Below are 25,444 nucleotides of genomic sequence, written 5' to 3' on the forward strand. Positions count from 1 at the left end.
TAAAATAAAATATATTAAAAATAAAATTCAGATAGAGGTAAGGGAAATATTATTTTTGGCAGATGGGAACCATTTCACAAGTTCCTGAGGAATCCTGCTGTTTATTGAACCACTAGAAATAATTCTCCCATAGTCCAGATTGAGCTCATTCCTGGATATTTGGGCAGTAAGCACTTCACTTAAGGAAATATTCATCTCACTTTGGAACAGAGATTCCAATTTCCACCTTATACCGTACTGTGTAGGGGTTACATGGCAACTCCTAACCAGGATAAAGGAACCAATAAGAAGACAGGAGGTGGGAGTGGGAGCTAAGGATGCAGCTTTCTTTGTGCTCCTTTCCATCACTATCCTCTCAATGAATTATTTCTGTTGCATCTGCTCAAATCCGTTGACGCTCTAGTACCTAATATCAACCTTCACATAAGTTAGTGTTCTTATAACTTGTATCATAGGGAATTTTTATCTCTCTGGCAATATATTATTGGGTATAACTAAACCGTAAATGTTAAAGTAGCTTAGATTACATTATTTCTTTAGTATAACTATGACAGAGTATGTCCCTTAGCTTTAGTATGCTCAAATTATCCTGCCTACACCTTATATAATATTGTTTTTAACATATTTTAAGAAGCAAGATTCTTAACATAAAATTAGATGTCTGTAGAATGAATCAGAGTTCAAGCTTAGCCACTCTCGCAAAGATAAAGAGAGGATAAATAGAAGCGTTCCTGTGAGCCCAACCCCCTCTGCCACTCTTTGTTACCGACAACAATATTGGGACTGCTCTGCACCAAGCACTGAAGTCTTTCCCAGTAGGTGGAGTCCCAGCTCTCCAAAGCCCCCTATGGAGTGTGAAGGGTTGGAGACCTGGCTGTCAATGGGGTGACAGATGCTGGGAGGAAGTCCCTCTCAATTATAAATCTGAAACGCTAATCTCTGCTAAATTGTTAATGTCTGCTAATGAAATCCTCAGTTACCCTTTTGATAAAACATTTACATATAAATGAATGCTCTGGAAGGGCTCCTTTAACGAAGGAGATGTTCTCCTGCCGGCTGGGCTCTAGCTCTCTGCCTGCACTGTCCCTTGCTGGTATCAATGGACCGCTTGATCTCTAATTGAGGACATCAGGAAGGCAGCAAAGGCCCTTGACCACTAGATTCCGTTTCTAATACACGACGTTCACTGAAAACTCGGAGAGCAAAAACAAATGAAAATAACTCTTCCACCTGGCTCATGAGATGAAACCTCCTAGCTGGAGTGAGCGGAAGGTCCCACCGTGCCTGAGCTAAACTTCTGCATGGCTGATTAGCTGACCCGCACTTCAGGGATTGCCAATGCTGCACGTCCAGAACCAGACGATCCTGGCCATCTTTCGCCTCCTAAAAAGCCATGGGTTGCCCCTCACCCATGTTTCCTCCTAATAGCGATGGGTCGCCCCTCCCCCATGTCTGATCATGAGGCAAATCCCTTGACTGTATAGGCAACACCTACCTTCCCCAATCAAAAGAACACCTTCAGACAGCCTCTGAGGCCCACAGCTGAGGTTTCCCTACAGTGCCTAAAGCAGTGGGTCCGAATTGCTTTGCTGTTTCAGTAACAAACACCGTGACCAAAATCAGCCTGGGGAGGAAAGGACTATGTCTGTTTACACTGCCAGTTAACAGTCCTTGCAGGAGGAGCTCCACTAGCAGGAGCCTGGAAGACCATGGAAGACACTGCTTACTAACTTGCTCAGTATGCTTTTCTTTCTTTCTCCTACCACCCCCCTTTGGTTTTTTGGAGATAGGTTTTCTCTTTGTAGTCCTTGCTGGCCTGGAACTGGTCCCATAGACCAGACTGGCCTCAAACTCAGAGATCCCCCTGTCTCTGCCACCTGAGTACTGGGGTTAAAGGTGTGTGTCTGTGTCACCACCACTTGGCTCAGTTTGCTTTCTTATACAGCCTAAGGCTTACCTGTCCAGGGATGGTACCCATCTACAGTTGAGAGAGGCCCTCCACCATCAATCAGTTATCCAGAAAAGATCCACAGAGCATTCTGATGGAGACAATACTTCAAAGGACATCCCTGCTTCCCAGGAACACCATGTCAAGCTGACAAAGCAGGCCATCATACTCATCTACCCTATGTTTCTACTAATGTATTGAAAAAGTACCTTAATTTATGACTCTTTGTTTTGTTACTAGAATAACTTTATCAGATCATTACCATGTTTGAATGGAGTTTTGAGTAACCTAAATCTGAGTTCCCAGTCATTCATATTTGGCCCAAAAGTAAATGTCTCTTGTTCTTTTGAGGTGAAGGCTCTTTATTGTTTGTTAGTTTGTTCACATGGTCTCTAGCAAGTGCCTGCTTCTAAGAACACAGACATTAACACTGTGTATTGAAACAAAACATTCCCTTTCATTTTTCCTTTTTTTTAATCCATTTCCCTTTGCCTCTCATCATGTTGTTATCATGAAGGATTAAATCCTACCATTCAATGCCTACATTTGCCATCTCCCTGGCAGCATCCACACCCTGATTCTATTCCTTGAAACAAACAAATAAATAAATAGCAACACCCAGGGCTCTGGAGATAGTTTGCCCTTGTCTTTAAAAGGTAAGTATCAGAGAACAGATTCCCAGAAGTCAAGTAAAGAGGTGCTTGATAGTAGATCTGACCCCGGCTCCCCAAAGATGGGAAGTGGAGACGGGAGGAGCCCTGAAGCTCCATTACGGTCTAGCTAACCTAGTATTCCCCACCTCAGAAAAAGGTGTAGGGCGAAGACTAACACCAGAAATTGCTCCCTTCTCTGAACTTCAACAGGTACACCACATAGATACCTACACTCACATATATAAACACATGTGGGTGGGGGAACAGTCAGGCTGAGTGACAAGCCAATTATGAAGCCTTGCTTCATAGTTAGGTTTTCTCGATACCTTTACCCACCCCCACTTCCCTTCAACTTTATGTGGCACTTTATATCTAACAAAGTTATCTTCTCAGTTATAAATTGTTATGGCTGCCCAGGTTCTGAAGCATCTACAACTTTCGAGTGGGAAGTTTATGCAAACAGTCAAGGAAAGGAAAAGAGGTGGTACCAAAATGCAGGTGGTACCAAAAACACGGCATTGTAGAATTACAGGGAAAGCTACTAATTCTAAGTGCAGTAATCAAAGTATTCAAGAAACAGTATCATGATACAGAGATGAACAGACAATGAAACTCTTTAAGCAACTTTTAGTAGAACCAGATATGGTACTTCAATCCCAGCAGAAGGGAGGCAGAGGCTTGCAGATCGCTGAGAGTCAAGATTAGCATGGTCTACATAAAGGGTTCCTGGATAGTCAAAGCTACGTAGAGAGACCCTGCCTAAAAACAAACAAATGTCATATATAGTCATAACTTTATTTATTTACATACCTAAAATATGATTATTAGAAAGATGGATTAATAATAATAAGGCTGATGTGCCTGTATAAGACACTGGAATTCAGCAATTGAGTAAATAAGAGTAGGTGGTAGAGTCTCATCTCTTGCTGTTGTAGTTAGCATTCACAGATTAGTGAGGGAGATGGGCTAGAGGGATCTTTGTGATAATAGAGTAAGCTGAGGCCCCTATAGCTCTCAGTTGGTTTACAGATGTTTAGAGGCACACATGGTACATACAGAAACACTTATTGGTGTGTGTATACACATAGTTAGTACACATACACAGAACTCAGCTCTCTTGTATTGAAGGCCTAATCAACATTGCATTACCTAGAAACAAACTTGGAGTCCATACCTTAGTTTTTGTTATTATTCCTCAATAAGAGGAAATGGGCCTCTTTGAAGAAAGGTCTCTTTGCAGTTCTAGGCAGTTCAGAACCCAAGACATCTTGAAAACTCATGGAATTGTTATACATATTTAAGATGATTAAGAGCAAAAAATTACTAAGCAGTTACAAACCAACAGAGCTCTCTATAACTGAAACTGAAATATTTGAACAAATAAATAAGGGAACATCGGATCATTACCAAATGTATAGAACCCCTATCTATATTAACCAATTGAACTAAATTTTAAATGGGTATAGGGCCCATGGGTCTACCCGTGCTCCTGGGGTTCATTTTGAGGACAGTTTCTGGCCAGCCAGCATTTGTTCCTGTGCTCCCTCTGCCCTACCTGGTGATTAGCTGTAGGACATTGTTTAGTCCATCTTGGGTGTAGCAATTTCCCACCTGCCTGGGGCAAATTCCTTGTGCAGCAGCTAGGTATATAAGGATTTTCCTAAGCTTGAATAAAAGGCATTGGGCTGAACTCCTTTCGAATGACCCAGGTCTCTTGTGTGTTCTTTCAATCTCCAGGCCCTTTCCTTGCTCACATAGGATACAGCGGTGTGTGAACTGTACCGAGAGTAACACAGGCACAGGCCTTACAGTTGGAGGACCCACAGGCATATCAGGAGTTACACATGGGGAGTACAGACAAAGCTACTATGTGGAAGAATCCCACTTATTTCACATCCTGCACACAATCTTCACACTGCTGAACATAGCTCCCCATAGGTGCTGACGTCACATGGTGGCTGTTTTCCAACAGCCCAGGAGTGATGTCTCCACAGCTTTACAGCAAAAAGCCCCAGCTGCCTGTCAGCTGACCAAGGCCAGCATCAACAATGTCACTGTGGTGGTCTGTAATCTTAGATGCTGCGCTGAAAGGGCCATTCACCTCTGTGGTCCTCATTTCCGTAGCCTAGAACCCTAGTCTTATCACAAGAAACACATCAGCCACCTTGTATTACTGTGACATTCCACAAAATGACTGACTACTACCGGACAGCTGTCAAGGTCATCAAAACAAGGAACCTGAGAAGCTGTCACAGCCTGCATGAATCTTAAGGGATCTAACAATTAAATATAGTGAGGTATCTTGGACAGAAGTATAGAAAAGAGCTGAAGGCACTAGAGAATCTAGAGAAATCGGTATTAGCCTTTAGTTAATGCATGAGTGCCAGTTATTAAAGTATAAGGAAGCTGCTGTATTTCTGTGTGTTTCATGGTAGAAGAGAGGGAGTGTGACATGTGGGAAACTGTACTAAGTCTCCGGTTAACCTATACATCAACCTCATGCTAAAATGACACCTACTAAACTCTGAGAAAAACCTAATATGGTCATCTAGCTCCAAACAGTGCTTTGAGGGATCATCTACCATTTCTACTAGTGATGACCTTGCAACATGCTCACTACTGTTGAGGGTTCTACCCACATTTACCTCTAAAGTACATATTTAAGGCTAATTTAAGCTTGATAATAGTGAAATTAAGATGTTGTTTCTCAACCTTATTCGACAATTATGAGATTTATGCACATAGGCCTATGATGCCAGTTGAGAATTCCGCATTCCTACGATAGGATGGAGGGCTTTATCTATGGAAAATGAGTCATAGGGACGGACTAAGCTGTCCCAAATTTCAAATGCACACACCCCACACCAAGTTCTGAGTTATTATTTTCATTTTGTTTGTTTTGTATCTCTGCTGGCTACACTACCTCCTTTGCTCTGGAACTGATAGAGGAGTAGGAATTTTTCATTTAGTGTCTTCTGTGACCTTATACAACTTCAGTGTAAGATGCTGGGCAGATTTCCAGGGTAATACCAACAAGACATAATGAATCTTACAGAGGAAGCCAAGATAAGTCAAATGAGGAACCGCCACCCGGCAGAATGCTGGTGTAAGGAAAATCCCTCCTTAGAAATGACTTGATTGAGAAAGAAACCCTGGCCAAACAACAAAGATTGAAAATCTCAGCTGCCTTTCCCCCTTAAGACTACCAAGCCCCTCAATGGTTGGTTTGGGCACTAACTGGAGGAAACAAAAGCGAGAACATTTAAAGAGGCAAAAACAAGAGAGGCTTGTGTGCCCCCGGCGTTTATTTTTTCTCCAACGGAAATTCTGAGAAACCCGGTGGGAGTTACACTCATCTCTATATATGAATTCTGACTCTTGGTTTTCAAATATTATGGCTTTCACCCAGGCAGTTTCCCAAAAATGCAGGGACTGGAGAAAGAGCAGGAGAGAGCAGGGTGTTGGGAGGAACAGCTGTCCACAAGGGAACAGCACTAAAATCCTGGGATGACCCTTCTCTGTGTCCTTGAGTAATTTCTCTGTTCTGCCCCTCTTCACTGAGTTGGGAGATCCTCATTCTATCACAATAGGAAGAAATTCAAAGGTCCAAAGCTTTCAGCTTTCATAACTGTTTTGAGTGAGTGAGTGAGTGTGTGTGTGTGTGTGTGTGTGTGTGTGTGTGTGTGTAAAACAAATGAATCGTCCTGTGCGGGATTTAAGAAGACCGATTGCCCACTTAAATTTTTTTCCGAAGTATTTGACTGCTTATCTCAATAGACAATCAGCCCTCAAATTCAGCGAAATGAACAGTACTGATAAGGAAGATGGAGAGGGTGGGAAACCCACACAGTCAGATGGAGCTGTCCAAACAGCCTCGGTGACAGGGGAGCGCAGAGAGCAAGGACTCCCTGCAGACCAAGTCTAACTGTCTCTTCTCTTTTGTTGCTCAATCCGGCAATGCCGCCTGTGTGTAAAATCGTCCACAGACGATCAGCCTTCTCACGGGGGGCACCGTGTGTCGGTTGAAGCCGGCAGATGCGGTGGCCTGCGACCCAGAGGGGAGCGTCTCCCCCCGCGGCTCGCACGGAGTGCGCTGCTCCGGCGGGGGATGACTTCATTCGGCCCGCCAGGAGTAGCCAGCGGCAGCAGCAGCTGCAGGTGGGGCGGGGGCCGTAGGAGCCCGTAGATCCCAGCACGCGCGGACGGTCGGCGGGACTGCAGCCCAGGGCAGCGAGACGCGCCTCTTCATCCCGAAGGTAAGCCGCGGGCCCGCGCTAGCCGCCCTGAGCCGGGCTTTCCGCCAGATTGATGACTAGGGCTTTGTAGGAGCCGGGGAAGAAGGTATAGCCCTGCTGCATTCTGCATTGGGAAAAGGAGTAAGTGAGTGAAAGCTTGGTCAGCCTTGCATTGGACAAGCACGGGAGGAGAGAGGTGTTCCAGAGCAAACAAAGGGGCTTTCAGCCTCCAGCTCTTAAAGGTGATCAACCATTTCCGTAGCCTGTTGGTAGACACTGAGGAGTATTCCGAAACGTAAAACAGTCTGAGCTCCTGTTTCACCTTTGTGTCTTCAACCTTCACGCCATTGCTCCCTGGCTTGGGGCACCATATCCTTGGAAGCAGTTGGGGAGGTCATCAATAATCTCGCCTTTCTGTTGTCCTCTTTGGTTCTCTGTCATCCCTGGTATCAGGGTGTTCCTTCACTCATCTCAATGTCATAACACCTGCTTGCTTAGATGCTTTGCTCTGGGAGTCCCTCTGGGTGGAAGAAAAACTTCGCTGCCCTCCTGAGTTCTGCTTGGTGTGAGCTGCACTTAGCAGCTTCTTTCATTTCCATCTTCTCTGTCAGTCAGTTCATTGATCTCCAGAGATGCTCTATCTACTCACAGGTCAACTCATCGTCTCTTATCCTCCTTCAGTTCCGTGAGTGACTTCATCAAGGACCCAAAAAGGGCATTGCTCTCACAGGGTTCCTTATTGGGAATATCATTAACACACCGTCACCGGTGTACTTTCTCCATTTCCCAGACATAGAATAAAATGCCCCGCTTTCAACTCAGGACCAGCATGGTTTTCTCTAACTGCCTTTCATACCTTTCTTGCAGTCACTCTGTTTAGCTAGTCACAAAGGCTTGAATGGGAAAATAGACTGTTGGGCTGTGCAGACAGTTCTCTCTGTGCAGGCATAGGCAAAGGAAAGCTGGGAACAGCAGTCTTTCCAGTTCTCTTTAAAATTTCTAGTTCACTGGGGTGTAAGAAAATTAGCTGAGTTTAGGGCAACCATTCCAAACAACAAGTAGTGTTCTTGCCCCAGGATTCCTCAGTAACCTCCAACTGGGGCATTCCCATTGGCAGACAGACAGCCAGGGGTCTGCCCAATCCTAGGCTTGGATTATTTGTTCATCCCAGGTTTGTCTCCTCACATAGGCTCCCTCTCCCCACCCCTGCCCCAGCTCGATTCTTATTCTTGTTGTCACCTAGTGACATACCTCTGAATAAGATGGGAGCAGTTAAGATGGCTGGTGTGAGTCCTGCAAATGTGTACTTCACCATCAGAGAGCAGTTGCAGGAAGGCAGACTGTGGGGAGTCTGAGCTGATATTCTGTTTCATTTAAATGATCTGCCATCCGACACTTGAAATTGGAAAGACAGTTTGACTCAACAGCCTTGCCATTTTATTCAGTATAATAGGTAAAGCAATGAAAAAGAAGACATACAATGGCACCTTTGCTTGTTTCCCCTTTCCAGTGTTGCCGATTCTCTGAAGCCAGGCTAATTCTAGGGTGCATTGGTACCACTTTTCTAATTACAAATTCGCTTTTGAGAAATCCTCTCTATGAAGATTGAGTCTGTTCCTTTGTCTGCACCTTCAGTCTCTGGGCAGAGGGAGGGATGCCCACCACAAAATGGCCCACTCCACACACCGTCTTGGGGATTTTCAGGAACTGAGGGCCATTTCTGTTTGCTTACTGAGGTTGTTGTGTTTTGAATATGGTTTGTATTTCAGGTATTAAACACTTGCGATGCTAAAATTTTGACTCAATAGCATCTTCTAGTAAAAGAAACAAAGACTAAGATGGGGGTGGGAGTCCTCACTTCCATGACCTTTACTGATTTAAAAATACTTAATGACTCAATCATTTTTTTCTGAAAAATAACTGATAAATATAAATAATTCTCTCTTTAAAACTTAGCTCGATATATTGTAAATTGAAGTTCAATTATATAATGATCATTTGACTCTACAGGAACAAAAACAATCTCTATACTGTTGAGAGCTATATGTTTTGGTTAAGAGAGAGATGCCCAAGAACATTCCAATGGTGATTAAAATTCTAAGGCTCCGTTATTTGGTTTCCGAGGAAAAGGAATTGTCTGGCAAGAAATCGGTTCAGGATCAAGGGGCTGGTGCGTGGTGAACTGGTAGGATGCCTGCCAATGTTTGCACAGGAAACTGATTCACTAAGTGAAGGACTGGAGTTAAGGGCACCTTGTAGGGAAAAAAGCAACTTAAAGATATAATTTTCATTCTGGTATGAATGAGGAGGACAGGACACATGCGGAACTCCAGATTTGGACCTTGTTACGTTTAAACAATTTTGAGAAATAGTTATAAATTTAGAACTCTCAGTAGAAACACACACATACACAAACTTACTCACACACTCGTGCATGCACACACACAGAAATGCACACACCCATTCACATACGCACACACTTAACACGCACAGCACACTCACATGTACTCACACACATGCATGGCACACACACACACACACACACACACACACATAAATGGTGCTGTGACTAGGATTGATTTATCACTGTATTCTCTTTACTTTGCAAGTTTCTCAGAAGAAAAAAGGAGTTAATTTGCTGATGTTCAGAAATGAGGTGGAGAATAGACTCCTTCACAGAATCAGTGTTACTGGAGTGTTTCTGTATGTTTGACAAGATAGAACTGAAGTCAATCAATTGCTCTCCAACCTCTTGAAGACTGTCTAGCAAGCAGTGATAGCAGAGCCTACACAGGGGCAAACAAAGAGGTCGGAGTTGACTTCTCATGACAAAAGAAGAGCTGCAGTCTTGTCTTGCTGCTCTTAACTACATCTAAAATAGCCTTAAGTTGAAATATTGAAAAGTGGAAAGATGAAGGAAGAAATGTCAATTTTGTTTATCCAGTTCCTCCAGTGAGAATCAGTAGGGATAATGGTATTATATTGGAGGTCTGGGCTAGATATGAGACTCTGGCTCAAACACAAAAGCTACTTTGAATATTACCAGTGGTGCTTTAATGGATAGAGTTCCACAATACTCTTTTCAGTATTTATAATAACTGATATACACGATGCAGAGTGATAGCTCGTCATCCAGCTCAGTAACCATCTCAAAGTATCCCACACAACAGCTGTAGCAGCTTAAATGAAGGCAGACAGAAATTGTAATAATATATACAGCTTTAACTGGGAAAGAGACTTCAAGAACCAGAGGTTCCAGCAGAGAACAGGAAAGCAGAGGTGGGGGGGGACAGCACACCAGCAATATTTATTAGTAAAAAATATCCTCAGGTGACCCCGCCCTACAAGCAAGGTGATTGGCTGGGGCTGCCCCTACACACAGCCAAACATAAATTCATACCTATGCTTGTCTCCTCTTGCAGGCCTGGTTAGCCGTCCTGCCATGTCTTGAAATGTGTTCACCACTGACTCTGACTCTTCCATGAAGCTTCCTCTGATGAGATAAACTTTCTTCCTCATGTTTAAATTTCTATAGATTTTATGTCTTGCACCCTTTTGTGTGAACTTGCACTGTGTCCTTATCAAACACAGACATCTAAAACAAATTCTGGGAGTCAATTAGCATATTACCTGTGGCCTTTTTCACAGTGCCCAGGTATGTGTCCAGGGACATAGTCACGAATTAGTTAGGACAAAAGGACTGTGCGACAAGCGTCTAGACAAGCGTGGCCAGAAGTTGACTGCAGTAGTCCACTTTTAGACACACCCACTCATCATCGGAAAAATGGATATCACCTTCACTTGTAATTTATTCTTAATATTGCTATATGAGGTAATTTATTTGTCATAGTCAAGTGAAGGAAACAATGATAAATTATGTTCATCTGCCAGACAGGCTAAGGAGATACACAGCGCCTTGAATAAATAAAAGTGCATTAAAAGTCTAAGCTGGAATGTAAGGAGGCTGGAGCTATCTGACATAGCTGCTGGTGATTTGTGAAATAAATTAACATTTTATAGTATGTTTTATTTATAATTTTTAAAGTGTGACGAGTGTACACACATTAGGAAAATAGACCACAATAGTGTATAGATTGTATGTATCTTAAAACTAATGTAGTAATTTAACTATATAAAATTTGAAGTCATGTAACACATCAATTTACCATTTTAACTCATTTAGTTACCTGTATTTGCAATGGTCTACAAGCACCATGCTATCCATTTTCGGAACTTTTTCATTACCCTGACAGACTCTCCATCATTCTCTGTGCCCCTAAGGCCGCAGGCCACTCTCTATTTGTGACCATAGAATTTCCTATTTTGTGTCACAAAAATTGGAAATATTATATCCGTTGTCTGATTTTATTTGGCTTTTTCCATTTAGCACGATGCCTTCAGAATTTATCCATTCCACTCTGTACCAGGATTTTATTTCAATTTAAAGCTATTTTATTCTAGGCTTATACTAGATTTTGTAATTTTTGGTAGCAGAACACTTTCAGTACTTTATATTTTATACTGCTTTTTAGAAAGCAAGTGATATTTACCGGTTTTCTATGTGTATGTCCTAATTTATCCAGCCAAAATCAGTGGATAATTATATATTAAGTTCAAAATTTTGTGGTGATTTCAAGTCATGCTTAAATTATTATAGATAAGCAGTTTATATGTATATAACATGGAGTTATACATACTGTTTACATATAACATAAAAGTTAATGCCTTTTACATTTGGTGGGAGACTGCCTAAATATTTACACTTGAATATGTAAGCTAATTTAAAAAATTGTGATCTTGTTCAGCAGATAGTATTTATGTTTCTGCTGAACCAGTTCCAGCAATCTTGTAAATGAACCCAGTAATAAAAGGGAATCCATCTCGCGTGATCTGAGTAAGGAGACAGTCTCACATTTTGTCATTTGTAGTTTGTGAAGGAAAACACTCTGCATAAATATTGGAAGATTTCAAGGCTCACATATTTTGTCATTTCAGAATGGTGCCAGTGCATCACAGATGTCAAATCTTGTAAGAACGATGAATTAATGTAAAATGATCTGAAGCAATTTTTCTTTGTCTTAAGTCCCAGAAATGAATACTTGTATTTAGCCTAATCTAAAACATGTTCTGTTTCTAGGTTTAAATTTATGGACCAGCTTTATGTAAATCTAACTTGTCGTACTGGTGTAGCCTTTTAATCTATCTTTCTGTTTGTTTGTTTGTTTGTTTGTTTGTTTGTTTTATTCTTCTTCCATATATTACATCTTGGCCAAAGTTCCTCTTCTTGCTCCTTCCCCGTCTCTCTCCCCTTCCCTCCCCCCCAAATCCACCTCCCCTCAGAAAAGAGCAGATCTAATAAGGCATACCAAGCTACAATAAGACCTGGTGTATACCATCACATCAAGCCTGGATACAGCAACCCAACAGGAGAAAAAGCGTTCCACAAGCAGGCAAACAAGGCAGAAATGGCTCCCACTGTTAGGAATACCACAGGACCACCAAACTATTCAGCCATAACATATACACAGAGGACCTGGGTCAGACACCTACAGGATCTCTGACCTCTGTAGCCCTCATGAGTCCCAGTCAATTGATTCTGTGGGCTATGTTCTTGGAGTGTCCCTAACCCCTCTGATTCCTCAGATGCTTCCTCCTGCTGTTCCTGGGGATTCCCAAGCTCTGCCTGATGTGTGGCTGTGGCTCTCTGCACTTGCTCCCATCAGTTGCTGGATGAAGTCTCTCTGATCTTGTTCATGCGGATTCTGCTAGGCTCAGTTCCAGAACCTTCCAATAACAACACAAACTGTAGGTCAGATGTTATGTGGTTGGTTGTTGTCCCAATTCCTCCCCTTGAAGAAGCCTAGCCTGGTTACAGAGATGGCCTGTTCAAGCTCTGTATCCCCCATTTGCTAGGGTTACTCTCCTAGATTCTGTGGAGTTTCCATTGTGCTAGGTTTCCACCTTTCCCCTAAAATGCAGCCCAATTCCAGGAATTTTCCAGGAAAAATTCTAGTAATTTTTCCCTCCTTGTCCAAACTGGATTCCTCCTATTACCAACCCCACTCATCCCCATACACTCTTCTATTTCCTCTTTCCAGGGATCCTTGCAACCCCCACACACACACCAAACCCCTCACCCTGCTTAAGTCCTGGTTACTTAGCCTCTCTGGGTTTGTGAGCTGTCCCACGGTTATCCTTTGCTTTACACTACTAAGTGAATACCCACGATCTTTGTCTTTCTGGGTCTGGGTTACCTCACTCAATATTTTTTTTCTACTTCCATCCATTTGCCTGAAAATTTAATTATATTACTTTTTTTTTTTTTTTGGTTTGTTTTTTGAGACGGGGTTTTTTGGTGTAACCCTGGCTGTCCTAGAACTCGCTCTGAGCTTGTTCTACAAAGTGAGTTCCAAGACAGCCAGGGTTTTTCTGTGTAGCTTTAGCTGTTGCTCTGCAGTCCACGCTGGCCTTAAACTCAGAGATCCACCTGCCTCTGCCTCCTGAGTGCTGGGATTAAAGGCCTGAGCCACCAAAGACTGGCTGTTGTTTTTTGTTTGTTTGTTTTGGCATGTGTATGTTTTGCTTATTTTCATTTTTGTTTTGTTTTTAAACAGCTGAGTGATGTTCCATTGTGACAATGCACCACATTTTCTCACCCGTTCTTCAACTGAGTGATAGCGAGGTTGCTTTTAGCTTCTGGCTATTCCAGATAAAGCTGCTATGAGGATAGTTGAGCAACTGTCATCAGAGTGCGATGGAGCATCCTTTGGGTTTCTGTCCAGGAGTGCTATAGCTGAGTCTTGAGGTGGATTGATTCCAAATTTTCTCAGGAATCTCTGTATTAATTTCCAAAGTGGCTGTACAATTTGCATTCCCACCAGCAGTAGAGGAGTGGTCCCCTGGGTCCACATCATCTTTAGCATGAACTGTGACTTGCGCTTTTGATCTTGGCCATTCTGACAGGCATAAAATGGAATCGCAACGTTGTTTTGATTTGCATTTCCCTGATGGCCAAGGATGTTGAACATTGCATTAAGTGTTTCTCAGCCATTTGAGATTCTTCTATGGAAAGTTATCGGTTTATATTTGTACCACTTTTTTTTTGGTTTGCATTATTTAATTTTATGATATCAAGTTTCTTGAGTTTTTGTTCTTTTTGTTGTTTTACTTATTTTGGATATTAGCCCTTTATCAGGTGTGAGGTTGGTAAAGATCTTTTCCCACTCTATATATTGTCATTTTGTCTAGTTGATAGTGTCCTTTGCCATACAGAAGGCTTTCAATTTTATGTGGTCCTCTTTATTAATAGTTGATCTTAGTGCCTGCATTAATGGTGTTCTGTTCAGGGAGTTATCCCCTATGCCAATGTGATTAAAGCTCTTCCCCAATTTCTCTTCTTGAAACACAATTTTAAAGAAATCTGTCAGTTAGTACTTGAGCTGAATAACCCAGTGTTTGGAACATGGAAAGCATAGCTGGAACTAGGGATGTGCCTACTCACTGTCCAAGTGTATCTTAGCTGTCTTGTGCAGGGGAGGGGAAATACTCTGATATAAAGTTGAAAGAATAGATGTTGTGATGTATATTTAAGGGACATTTAAAACTAATTGGTTGTAAGAATTTGTGTTTAATGAACAAAATCATTCCACAAAGTAGGCCCTAGACAGGTAGTGATGGTATTTTTTATGGATGTTTTTGTTATTGCTGAACAGTTCTCCTTTTACTTGCCACTGTCCTTATTTCTCAGAAAAGCAAACTTAGAATACCCATTCTGACCTTTTCCTATATGAACAGCATAGGCACTTCTTCCACAATACATGGCAGTAGCTATGAGAATAAAGGTACAAGCATTAAGCTTTTCATTGTGATCATAGTACAGTGCACACAATCTCCTGAATTCCTTTTTCTGTATAACCTTTAATTCAACTGAATAAACAGAAAAGTCAGCAAATATTTTATTGCCTCTTCTTATATTTTCATCCCTGTCCTTTTGTGCTCAGCTTCTCTTGATAACTGTAATACAGGAAGGGAACAGCCAGATCTCAAAACTTCTATGCAATTGCAAACTCATCCTGCTAGATATCACTGAAGTGCCCCTAAGAGTTGGTGGGTGTCAGAAAGAAACACTGGTAATAATCTTCCCTAGTCCTCAAGCCTGAGCTTAGATTTAAAGACTAGCAGATTTTAACTACTAACTGGTAGTATGTCAGTAAAATACCAACTTTTTCAGAAAAAAATACACATTTATATTTCCTTTTTAAATTGATTTTTATTGAGCTCTACGTTTTTCTCTGCTCCCCTCCCTGCCTCCTTCCTCCCCCAAGGTCCTTATGCTCCCAATTTTCTCATGAGATCTTGTCTTTTTCTACTTCCTATGTAGATTACATCTATGTATATCTCTCTTAGGGTCTTCATTGTTGTCTAGGTTTTCTGGAATTGTGATTTGTGGGCTGGTTTTCTTTGCTTTATGTTTAAAAACCACTTTATGAGTACATGTGATAATTGTCTTTCTGTGTCTAGGTTACCTCACTCAAAATGACGTTTTTTAGCTCCATTCATTTGCCTACAAAATTCAAGATGTTGTTATTTTTTCTGCTTATATTTCTAATTATAAAGTACACTTGCTGATTTTTGAGAAGATTTATTCTGAAGAGACTATGCTAGTCTCCTCAAAAGTGAATTTTGACAGATCCTTGACACCAAATGTCTTGGCTCTCAATAGAGTTAAAAACTAAGGCTGGAAAGATGGCTAGGCCATTAAGAAGAGCACTGGCTGCTTTTCCAGAGAATCTGGGTTAAATTCCCAGCACTCACACATGGCTCACAATTGTCTGTATCTTCTTCTTTGGTCTTAGGGGATCTGACAATCAATACCCTCCCTTTCTGTCTCCCCCCCACCCCTTCCTTCCTCCCTCTCTCTCTCTGAGAAACAAAAACCTAGTCATTTGAATTCAATTTCACTTACATGATGGTTTGAGCCAGTAACTCAAATACCACCATGCAGCATTGTGAAGTCACCATTCACCCCCAATGAATCCTTATTCAAAATGATCTGACAGAAGACAAGCTCATTGAACAGGGAGATGGGACTTGATGTCTTGGTTATCTTAGACATCAAAGGCAATAACCTGTCACACAAAATGTTTGCAGTGTTTAAATTCTCCCTCCTAGTGGGCAGCATGGGAAACGAGATGAGAAGGCAATATGATGTCATGAAAAAAAGAAAAAAAACTGAGTTGATTTTCAGAATGTTTGAGTATAAGGGTACTGTGAATTTCTTTGTTTTATTATTCTTTTCTTCCAGAACACTGACAGTAATTTTACACAGCATCCTAATGCAGCTCTTTGATTGTATCTGAGATTAGTTAAAACATGTACACTGTCCACTCGGCTCTCTAGTTCCCTTTCTGTTTCTTTTTGTTAGTTTGTTTGTTTGAGTAGTTTGGGCTACCACTTAGGTTCTCAGTGTATCAAATAAAACTGATTTGTAATTCATTTGCTACCCAGGTGAGTTATGGTAAGTTGCTTTTAGCTCTGAACTTCTTTTCCTAAAATTAAAAACAGGGACAACAGGGTAGTCATGATAATTAAAGAAAATATCATAATAAGCCAGGTAAGGTAGTATATGCCTGTAATCCACACACTCAGGAGACTGGGGCAAGAAGACTACGGTTGCCTGGATGCAACTGCTGCTAAGTCTAGTTTCCAAGGCAGAAACAATGCAAAACACAACTCACAGTATTCTGATAGATGCAGTAGTGAGTAGCCTTCCCCATTTTTAGTATTTTTTTTTTCTTGTGAAAAGTTCATAATGAGACCTCATTACCAGGTCTTTGCCCAGCAGCCCCCGACGTCAGCCAAGCCGAGCATTGAACATGCCTGAGCCTCCCTGGATGCTATTTCAAAGCAATGGGCTCTGATCCTGAAGTCCTGTGGGAATTAGACTTAGCTTCTATTTTTTGCCATTCAAGCAGCTGATTGAATAATCTGACGCAAGTGGCTGGCATCCTCTTTCCTCCCTGAATTATGTGGGGTGTCTGCTCGCACTTCTCACTGTCAGAAATGGCAGTGTGGATGTTATGTGAGGGTGTTTGTTTCAAGAGCCAAGTGCCACGAAGAAACGGAGCTGCCTCTTCCCTGGAGAAACACAGTTGCTGTTTCTTTCCCCAGTGACAGTACTGACTCCCTGAGGGAAGGCCAGTTTTAATCCATAAACACTCCTAATACCCACCTCCTCCTCGAAGAAGAGCCTAGGTGCCTGCTGCTCACCATCTGGGGAAAGGACATAACTTTTTGATAACAAATTTTTATTTAATTTTTTGAGAATTTACTACAACACATTTTGTGCATTCCCTTTTAATGTGTAAAAATGGGTGAAATTATATATAGCTAATCAAAATAGTTAACTTATCAAACAGGAAAATTAATCTGTAACGATATGGTGCTTGACATGGAGCTGGTTTTGGCTTGTTACATATTTTTATGTTTGAAGCTCACAAAATTTGCTTTGTTACTAGGTACAACTAATTACATTTAATTAACAACTACTTTAAACTGATATTTAGAACTGCAATGCCTGAAACACACATTCTCTGCTATAATGACAATTAAGGGAATTATTAAAAAGCAGATTTCAATTTTGCTGTCATTGGATGAGTTTTCTCTTAATTACATGGATCATTTATTTGTGCTCAATGAAACTACTACAAATCCAGCAAAGGCCCTATGAATTATACAGCATGCAAATCATAGTTCAAAATTAATATATCGTAGCTGGAGAGAAGTCTCAGCCGTTAAGTGTGCATGTTGCTCTTCCAGAGGATCCAGGTTTGTTTCCCAGCACTCACATCCAGAGACTTACAACTACCTGTAACTCCAACTTCGGGGTATTCAGTGCTCCCCTCTGGCCCCTGTACTCACATACACATACCCACAAACAGACCCACATACATATATTCTGTTAAAAATCATTGAGATGTCTGTGGTGATTGGCAGCTCTAGCTACTTTTGCACAAGTTCACTGTTTTGGGTGATCTCTTCATATTTATCTGGGCATAGAGTATCATCATTACCTCAGGTAAAAAGCGTTAAGTCATTACTGAATAATCTGTTCAATCCAAAGCCAACACATGGGCACAGTAGATTAATTAGGTGTTCATCAAAGGTTTGATGTGGGGCCTACTCTCATTCTAAAATATTGTATTGAGAACAAGGAAAATACCTCTATGAATGATACATATTTCTGCATTTGTCCATTTATTACAGGTGAATAGAAGTGTTTTATGTGTGCTCTAAACTCTTTTTCCTTAGCTAGTTATAAGTGAATAAATATTTATAGATTATGGATATGTATGTGTTCAAGACCTTTCTATTTCAAATATTTGATCACTACGAAGTGAAATTTCACTTAAAATTTGAATAATACATTTTTTCAGAACAAATTTTTACAAAGAAAACTTACTTTCATCTTAATATCTGCACATATACTATGTCAAATATTAATTATAGATATTTATTTAAATGTTTAATGAATGTGTATTACTGGCTTATTACTACTACTCAAATATGGGTGAATAGAAGCATGAACACCGTGGTCTTTTAGCTTGAACAGCATACTAAATTTGACTGGCTTTTCCTCCCTATGTTCTTCAGCCATTATTTATTTTCTCCTTTGAGTAATATGTTTTCCAATGCAAAGGAGTTTTTCTCATATGTCTGTGTTTCAGGCCATGTGTCACAGTGTCCCTCAAGTCCTAATATTGGAGCAGACGTGGCCACAACAGCTACATGTCATCGGGTGAATTTGTTATGGATCCCTTACTTTATATGCTAGAGAATTTGGAGAGAAAGGGGAGAGGTCAGCTGTGTCCTGCGATGTTCACTCTTTTCTGGTCTAGACAGAGTGCCCTCATCCTAAAACTAGAATCTAAGAATGGAAATTGCTGAGCTCAAACTAGGACATGGACCAAATGAGCTGTGATTTTTTTTTTTTTTTAAAGTCAGAAAACCAAATCTGGACTGGCATTTATTCATCTGTCTTCACAGTCATAACTCAAGGATAATATTAGCCAGAATTTTACAAGTAGCTAATTGCTGGTTTCAAATATATATATATATATATATATATATATATATATATATATACACATATATGTATATATGTATTTATGTCCAGCTTAATCATAACATTTCCATGTAAAGACTTAATTTAACAAATACCACGAGTTACAAAGTTACACTGATGTTCTTCTGCATTACCTCGAAGTAAGATGATACTAACAAGAAAATGCTTGAGGGCCAGACCTAACAAATAGAAAGGGACAAAAAACTCTGTCTGAAAACTCTTCTCCATAATACATTTCTTTTAGTATTATCGATGTATGAACTAATAGATGTATGTATACTTGATAATTTATAAAGTAAGTAGTCATGTATCATAATCTTTTGCCCAGTAGCTGACTGCATTCACTCCTAGTCATGTAGGACTATGTCAGCTACTGATGTAGGCATCCTCATACAATACCCTTGGTGGTTGTCCCACAGTGACAGAACTACGCTATGACACACTTTTCAGAGTGCACTATAATGAAATGGCATGCTTATAGTGTATTTAATCATGTACTAAATTGTATAAACAGAAATTACTTTAGAGCACAAATATTTTTTATATTATTCAATGTTTACACTTTATTAATCTGTGAAGTATTTTTTATATATATTGCCCAATTTAGGATTGTTCAACTTAGATTTTTCAACACTACAGGACTTAAAAAGCAACTGAAGTTTACATTAACAGCAAAAATCCCTAGAATCATGCTTTTTCTATCTTTAAATACAGTTCCTCATAATCACACTGTAATTCAGCAGTTTACCATAAAATAGGTTTGTTTTCAACCACTGTCGGCTAGTGTATATATTCTCAGTATATGTACACAGGTGGCAGTGGGTTATGTTGATTCCCGGGTTAGCTTTGGATGTTGTCTATTCATGGCAGGTTGATTACATCATGACTCTGTATGTGTGGTTTGTACTTCTTGTCCTTGTAAACTCTTTATTAATAGCAACGATAGTTTATGAATTTTAGTACAGCTATAAAATTAATAACAAAAAGTGAAAGTGCTTCATCTTCAGGGTCAAACAACTTTGAAGGTTACTGATGTTACTGTTATGATTTCTCAGAATTGCTATTTTAAATTTCATATCATTAAAATTTCTTAGAATGTTCGTCCAGTAACTGATGGAAGCAGATGTAGCGATCCACAGCTAAGCACTGGTCTGAACTCCTGGAGTGCAGTCATAGAGAGGGAGGAGCAACATTATGAGCAAAGCGGCCAAGACTATGATGGGGAAACCCACCGAAACAGCTGACCTGAGCTAATGGAAGCTCACTGACCCTGGGATAATAGCAGAGGAACCTGTATAAGACCTAACTAGGTCCTCTGAATGTTGGTGACAATTGCGTGGCATGGGCAGTTTGTGGGTCACTAGCAGTGGAACCAGTATTAATTTATTTACCCCTAGTGGATGTACTAGCTCTTTGGAATCAATTCTTGCTCATCCTAGATACAGGGATGAGGGCCTTCGTCCTGCCTCAAGTGACATGACAGACTTTCTTGACTCAAGATAGGAGGCGTCACTCTCTTTGAGGAGTGGATGGGGGTGGGGTGGGGAGAATTTGGGGGAAGCTGGAAGAAAAGAGGAAGAGAAACTGGGAGTATGTAAAATAAGATTGTTTTTTAAAAAATTTTAAAGAGAGAATGAACTGGAATAAAAATTTTTTAAATGAAAAAAAAAATCTCTCATTTGACTTTATGTTCCCTTGGGCAGGCAGTGGTAGCACACACCTTTAATCCCAGTACTTGGGAATCAGAGGCAGGTGGATCTCTGAGTTCCAGACCAGCCTGGTATACAAAGAGAATTCCAGGGCAGCCAAATTTACAAAAATCCTGTCTCAAAAATAAATAATAATGATGATCATAATAGTGATATATAGATAATAGTAAAATTATGTAAGGTTTGGGAATATAGCTTATACAATGCTTTTATAAACTGATAGGTAACTATTGTTGATAAAATGTTTTTGATACTAAATGTTTTCAAATTATCATAGTATATAATTGTGACCTTAATAATTTCAGTGCATATTCTGTCTTAGATTATGACTCTCACTAATTGTTAGCAGAATATCTGTTAAGTAACCATTCTATAAAGTCCATTTAGAATTTTAAAATCTCTAGTTCTGTTGCTTTTAAATCTAATATATAAATTCATTAAAAGGAAAAAATCTTGAATTTTATATAAGCTTTCCAATGAGTCAGTCACTTTAACATCATATTAAAATATATTTCAAAATCTGTATAGGGTCTTTATTTAAATACAAATATTGGCGTCATCCTTGAAACATCAGGTAATATTATATGTACAGGAATGTGATATTCTTTAAGACGTATGGATTTCTAATGTATTTCTTTGGGTTATTTGCACTAAGTTATTTTATTCATTAAAATAATAGCTCATAGATACTTCTTTAATTATAAGATGCTTGGAATAGAAAATAGCACACATATGAATAACCAAAATTTCATTTTGATAAAGTACCAAGCAAAAATATTACAATGCTATGCAACTAGCAGTCTTTATTCACAAAATGTTTTGAATGCCATATAAATGAAGAAAAAGGTCCAAAAAGATTGAAAATGGAAAAATCAGTTGTCAGTGCTTTAGTCTCTGTTAAGAAACAGAGTCAGTGCGCTCTCATCTGTTGTACTAAGTACACTTAACATCTCTACACTGCTTCCAGCACTTGGGGGATTTACTCCTGCAGATGCATTAATGGCTGAATATTGTTAAAAGCGAGACAAAGATCCTAAAAAGGTAAATGTTTTCATACGTTTCTTGAATCGCCATGTTGAAACTATGAATATAGCAGGGGAAGATGAATTATTCTTCATCCCTGAATAAATACAATCAGTCATGTTTTAGAAGCATCACATAATCCTCAGAACACTCAGTGTCCATGCTTTCCGGGACCATCCCAACTCTGCAACAGAAAGGACAAGAAGCGCGCTCATGCTTCAGACAGAGAACTTGAAGTCCATGGAGGTAATAAGCCAGTTTAGGAGCATCCATCCACAATAAAGAGCAGAGCCAAATCCAAGCTCATTTTGAGGCATGGCCCATTCAGTACCTTTCTCTCTGCTGTAGTAAGATTTGATCACAGAAGTGAGAACTGGGCTTCCATCTGCTACTGAGAACCAACTCCTAGGCAGTCCTCACTGTAAATCCCACCAGGAAGACCTCTGGCAGGTGATTTGCAAGTGTGGTTCGCTCTTCTGCACCACCCCCAACCATATCCTAATTTGTGTACCTTTTATTATCAATTACTTCTGAATATACCACACATACTACTTAAAGTTTGCAGTGTGCGTAAGCAAACACAGGCAGTGCTAGCGGTGAACTTGACTTAAACAAATTCCAATCTAGTTTGTACTTGTATAATTCGACCATTACTGAGAGCTTATTACTTGATTTAAGTATATACATATTCACTAGGTCCAATTTAAGATTAATTTTCCGTATTATATCATTATTTTTGTAAATTGAACCCAACTGCAACATATAACTTTATAATCTCCCATTTAAAAAGATATCCAAAGTGCACAGAAAATTCTCTCCTATAACTGCATTATACAAATTTAATTCATTTCAAACATTGTTCAAATATGCAATAGTTAAATAACTCATTTATGAGATTTGTATTATTTAGTGCTTCTGAATTGTCACCACTATAGCCCGCTTTTTCAAATAGTCTGACCTCTGTAGGGCATTCTTTCAGCTCCTGCAAGAAAGCAAGAAGAGGAATAAATTTGTATCTTTAAATTTAGTCAAGAGGTTTTCATTTAAGAATTAGTCACTTGCTGTTATTGAAACACCAAATGTGTTTTTAGTACTTGAAGTTTCTTTTCTGTATGAATTTTCTGAAGCGTTATTGTATGTGGCATCACTAAATAGCGAAGCAAAACTTCGTCTCTGTTATTTCTTATTGTCTTTAATGTTTGATAGTGAGAACCCTTTTCAAAGACTTACATTTTCAGTGTGCACATTGGTTGCTAAAGCTTCAGAGATTAGCAGTTTAGTTCTTTCAGTTGTGAAAAGCAATACGCTAAAAGCTTGGAGCAGGAGAAATGGCTCAGCCATTAAGAATATGTGCTACTTTAAGGAAGATCTGAGTCCTGGTCTCAGCAGCCCTTTGGAGCTGCTTTCAAATGCCTATTACTCCATGAAAGATCCAACACTCTTTTAGCCTATGTGGGCATTTGTGCGCGCGTGCGCACACACACACACACACACACACACACCTAAAATAAATCTTTAAAGAAAAAACTAAAGGGATAATTGCAATAATTGCATTTAGCCAATCAGCTGCTCATGTTGAGGGCCTTGTTTCCATGTATAATGCGCTAGACAGCAGCAAAGTGAGAAGTAACAGTGTGAACTCTGCTGAGGCTGGTTTAAAGCCAAGTGAATTTCTGCTCACAGCAATCCTAGTGGCACACGTTATTATTCCTCTTCACAGAAGGGCCAGCGAGGCATGGAGTAATTGAGCACATTACCCATGACTGCACAGAAATTCAAGGATTAATACCAGATGATCTGTTGTGAGAGTCCACATTGTCAAGCCCGATCATGAACACCAACGTTTCCACCTCTTCCCTTTGTTCTATCAACATTTACCAAACTGGAATGAAGAAGGAGGGATACCAAAAACCTACTTGCTTATTTATGCTCTATCCTAGGGTGAAGTTCAGTTGAAGGGCTTACAGAGATTTCAATAGAATAAATACTTCTGCCTTTATTATCATTATGTCTCTATTAACAGATGGAGACAACACATGAATTTTGAATTATCACAAGTAAAACCCTTTGTAGACTCATATTGTAATATGAATAATTACAGTAATTTTTGCAGCAATAATTCTACCTTTCTTAAAATTATTATCAGATATAGTTCCACCTTTAGCTCTCAATTTAGTTCTTGTTGTACATACTTTTTGTAAGAAAAAAAGCATATATTTTAGTAAGCTTTTTCTTTATTGTTTTTAAGGTGTGTCTTGATATCATAACCTGCCTTAAAGTTTAGATTGCTGTGATGAAACGCCATAAAGGCCACATAGAAACGAAAAGGTTTATTTGGCTTACACAACCAGAATCACAATCCATTAGGAGAAACCAAGGCAGGAGGCAAACTAAGTGAGAACATGGAGGCAGGAGTTGATCAGAGGCCATGGAGGGATGCGACTTGCTGGCTTTCTCCTCAGGGCTTGCTCAGCCCCATTTCTATTGAACCCATCAGTCAAGGAGTAGTTCCACCCACAGTGGTCTGTACCCTCCCACATCAATCACTAATTAAGAAAATGTCTTGTGGAACAGTGGTGCCCAAACCTTTAATCCCAGTACTGGGGAGGCAGAAGCAGGTGGATCTCTAATTTCAGGGCCAGTCTAGTCGACAGAGTGTTTTCAAGGACAGCTGGGGCTACACAAAGAAACACTGTCTCAAAAAAAAAAAAAGAAAAGAAAAGAAAAGAAAAAAAGGAAGGGAGGGAGGAAGGGAGGAAGGAAAGAAAAAAGGAGGGAGAGAGGGAAGAGGGGGGAGAGAAAATGTCCTACAGGTTTGCTTATAGTCCAATCTTATGCAGCCATTTTCTCAATTACCTCCTCTCAGATAACGTTAGCTTGTGTCCTGTTGGCATAAAACTGGCCAACACATAGCCCAAGACTGGTCTTGAACTTTCTGTGAAATCTAAGATGATGTTAACCTGTCTTCCCATCTCATCTTTTCAAGTATTAGGATTATAGATTTAGGTTGCCATGGTCAGATACCAAATAAGGTTTTAAATTAGGTTTACATCATTGGGGAGATTAAAGAAAATGTACAATTTTTATCAGGAGGAAGTCAGTTTTGTCCAGTGCAAAAACCTACTTCTGTCTGACTCATCTCGTAGCTGCAACTCCATTAAAGGATGCAATAGGCCGAATTAGCACATTCACTATTACGTAGGGTTGCTGTGTGTGTGAAGGTCCCCAGCAATGATACCCATGTTCTTTCTTAGGTTGAAGAGCAAGTGTAGCAAATGATCATGGATAGCAGACATTTGTCTGTTCTGTGTCCACTCCATGTAGCAGGGTTGGCTTCATAGAATAGACCAATACTTGTTTATCTTTTAGCTGCTGATTCCATGGAAATGAGTCAAGCTCCATTTGAAGCACAGTAAACCTCACAGGCTCTCAACTCAACATCTAACTTTATACACATACTCAGAAAATGATAACATGTCTATAATAAGCCACTTACAATCTCTCTAAATCAGAGTTATCTATATCTTTGATAGGAAGTAATTGCAGTTATGTTAACATTTACTCTGGATTAGTCAAATGTTATTTGCAGTTTGTGCGCGTTTCTGTTTCCCTGTACTGCAGCCTAAAACTGGGAAGAAAGCTTAAGACTTCTGTTAAGTTAGGTATCAGGAACTCAGTGTTCTAGGAGCTCACAATAAAGTATTAATAGAGTAAACATGCTGTACTTCAGTTTCCAAGCAAGATTTTTAGGG

At 39.9% G+C, this 25,444-nt stretch overlaps 1 protein-coding gene across 2 annotated transcripts in view; it reads left to right on the forward strand.

Moving 5' to 3' along the window:
* The first annotated feature begins 6,706 nt into the window (after window positions 1-6,706).
* Pkia (cAMP-dependent protein kinase inhibitor alpha) overlaps window positions 6,707-25,444 on the forward strand; it is an 86,875-nt gene continuing 68,137 nt past the window's right edge. Inside the window, exon 1 of one of the 2 annotated variants that reach the window (XM_041667585.1) lies at window positions 6,707-6,857. The gene's annotated coding sequence lies outside the window, so the exon portion shown is untranslated. The remainder of the gene's footprint in view (window positions 6,858-25,444) is intronic. The other variant, XM_041667586.1, reaches the window with a different exon arrangement.

Source organism: Microtus oregoni, unplaced genomic scaffold (genome assembly GCF_018167655.1).
Source record: "Microtus oregoni isolate MIOR12 unplaced genomic scaffold, Mior012 000017F_ref0000208, whole genome shotgun sequence".
In the NCBI taxonomy this organism is placed as follows: domain Eukaryota; kingdom Metazoa; phylum Chordata; class Mammalia; order Rodentia; family Cricetidae; genus Microtus; species Microtus oregoni.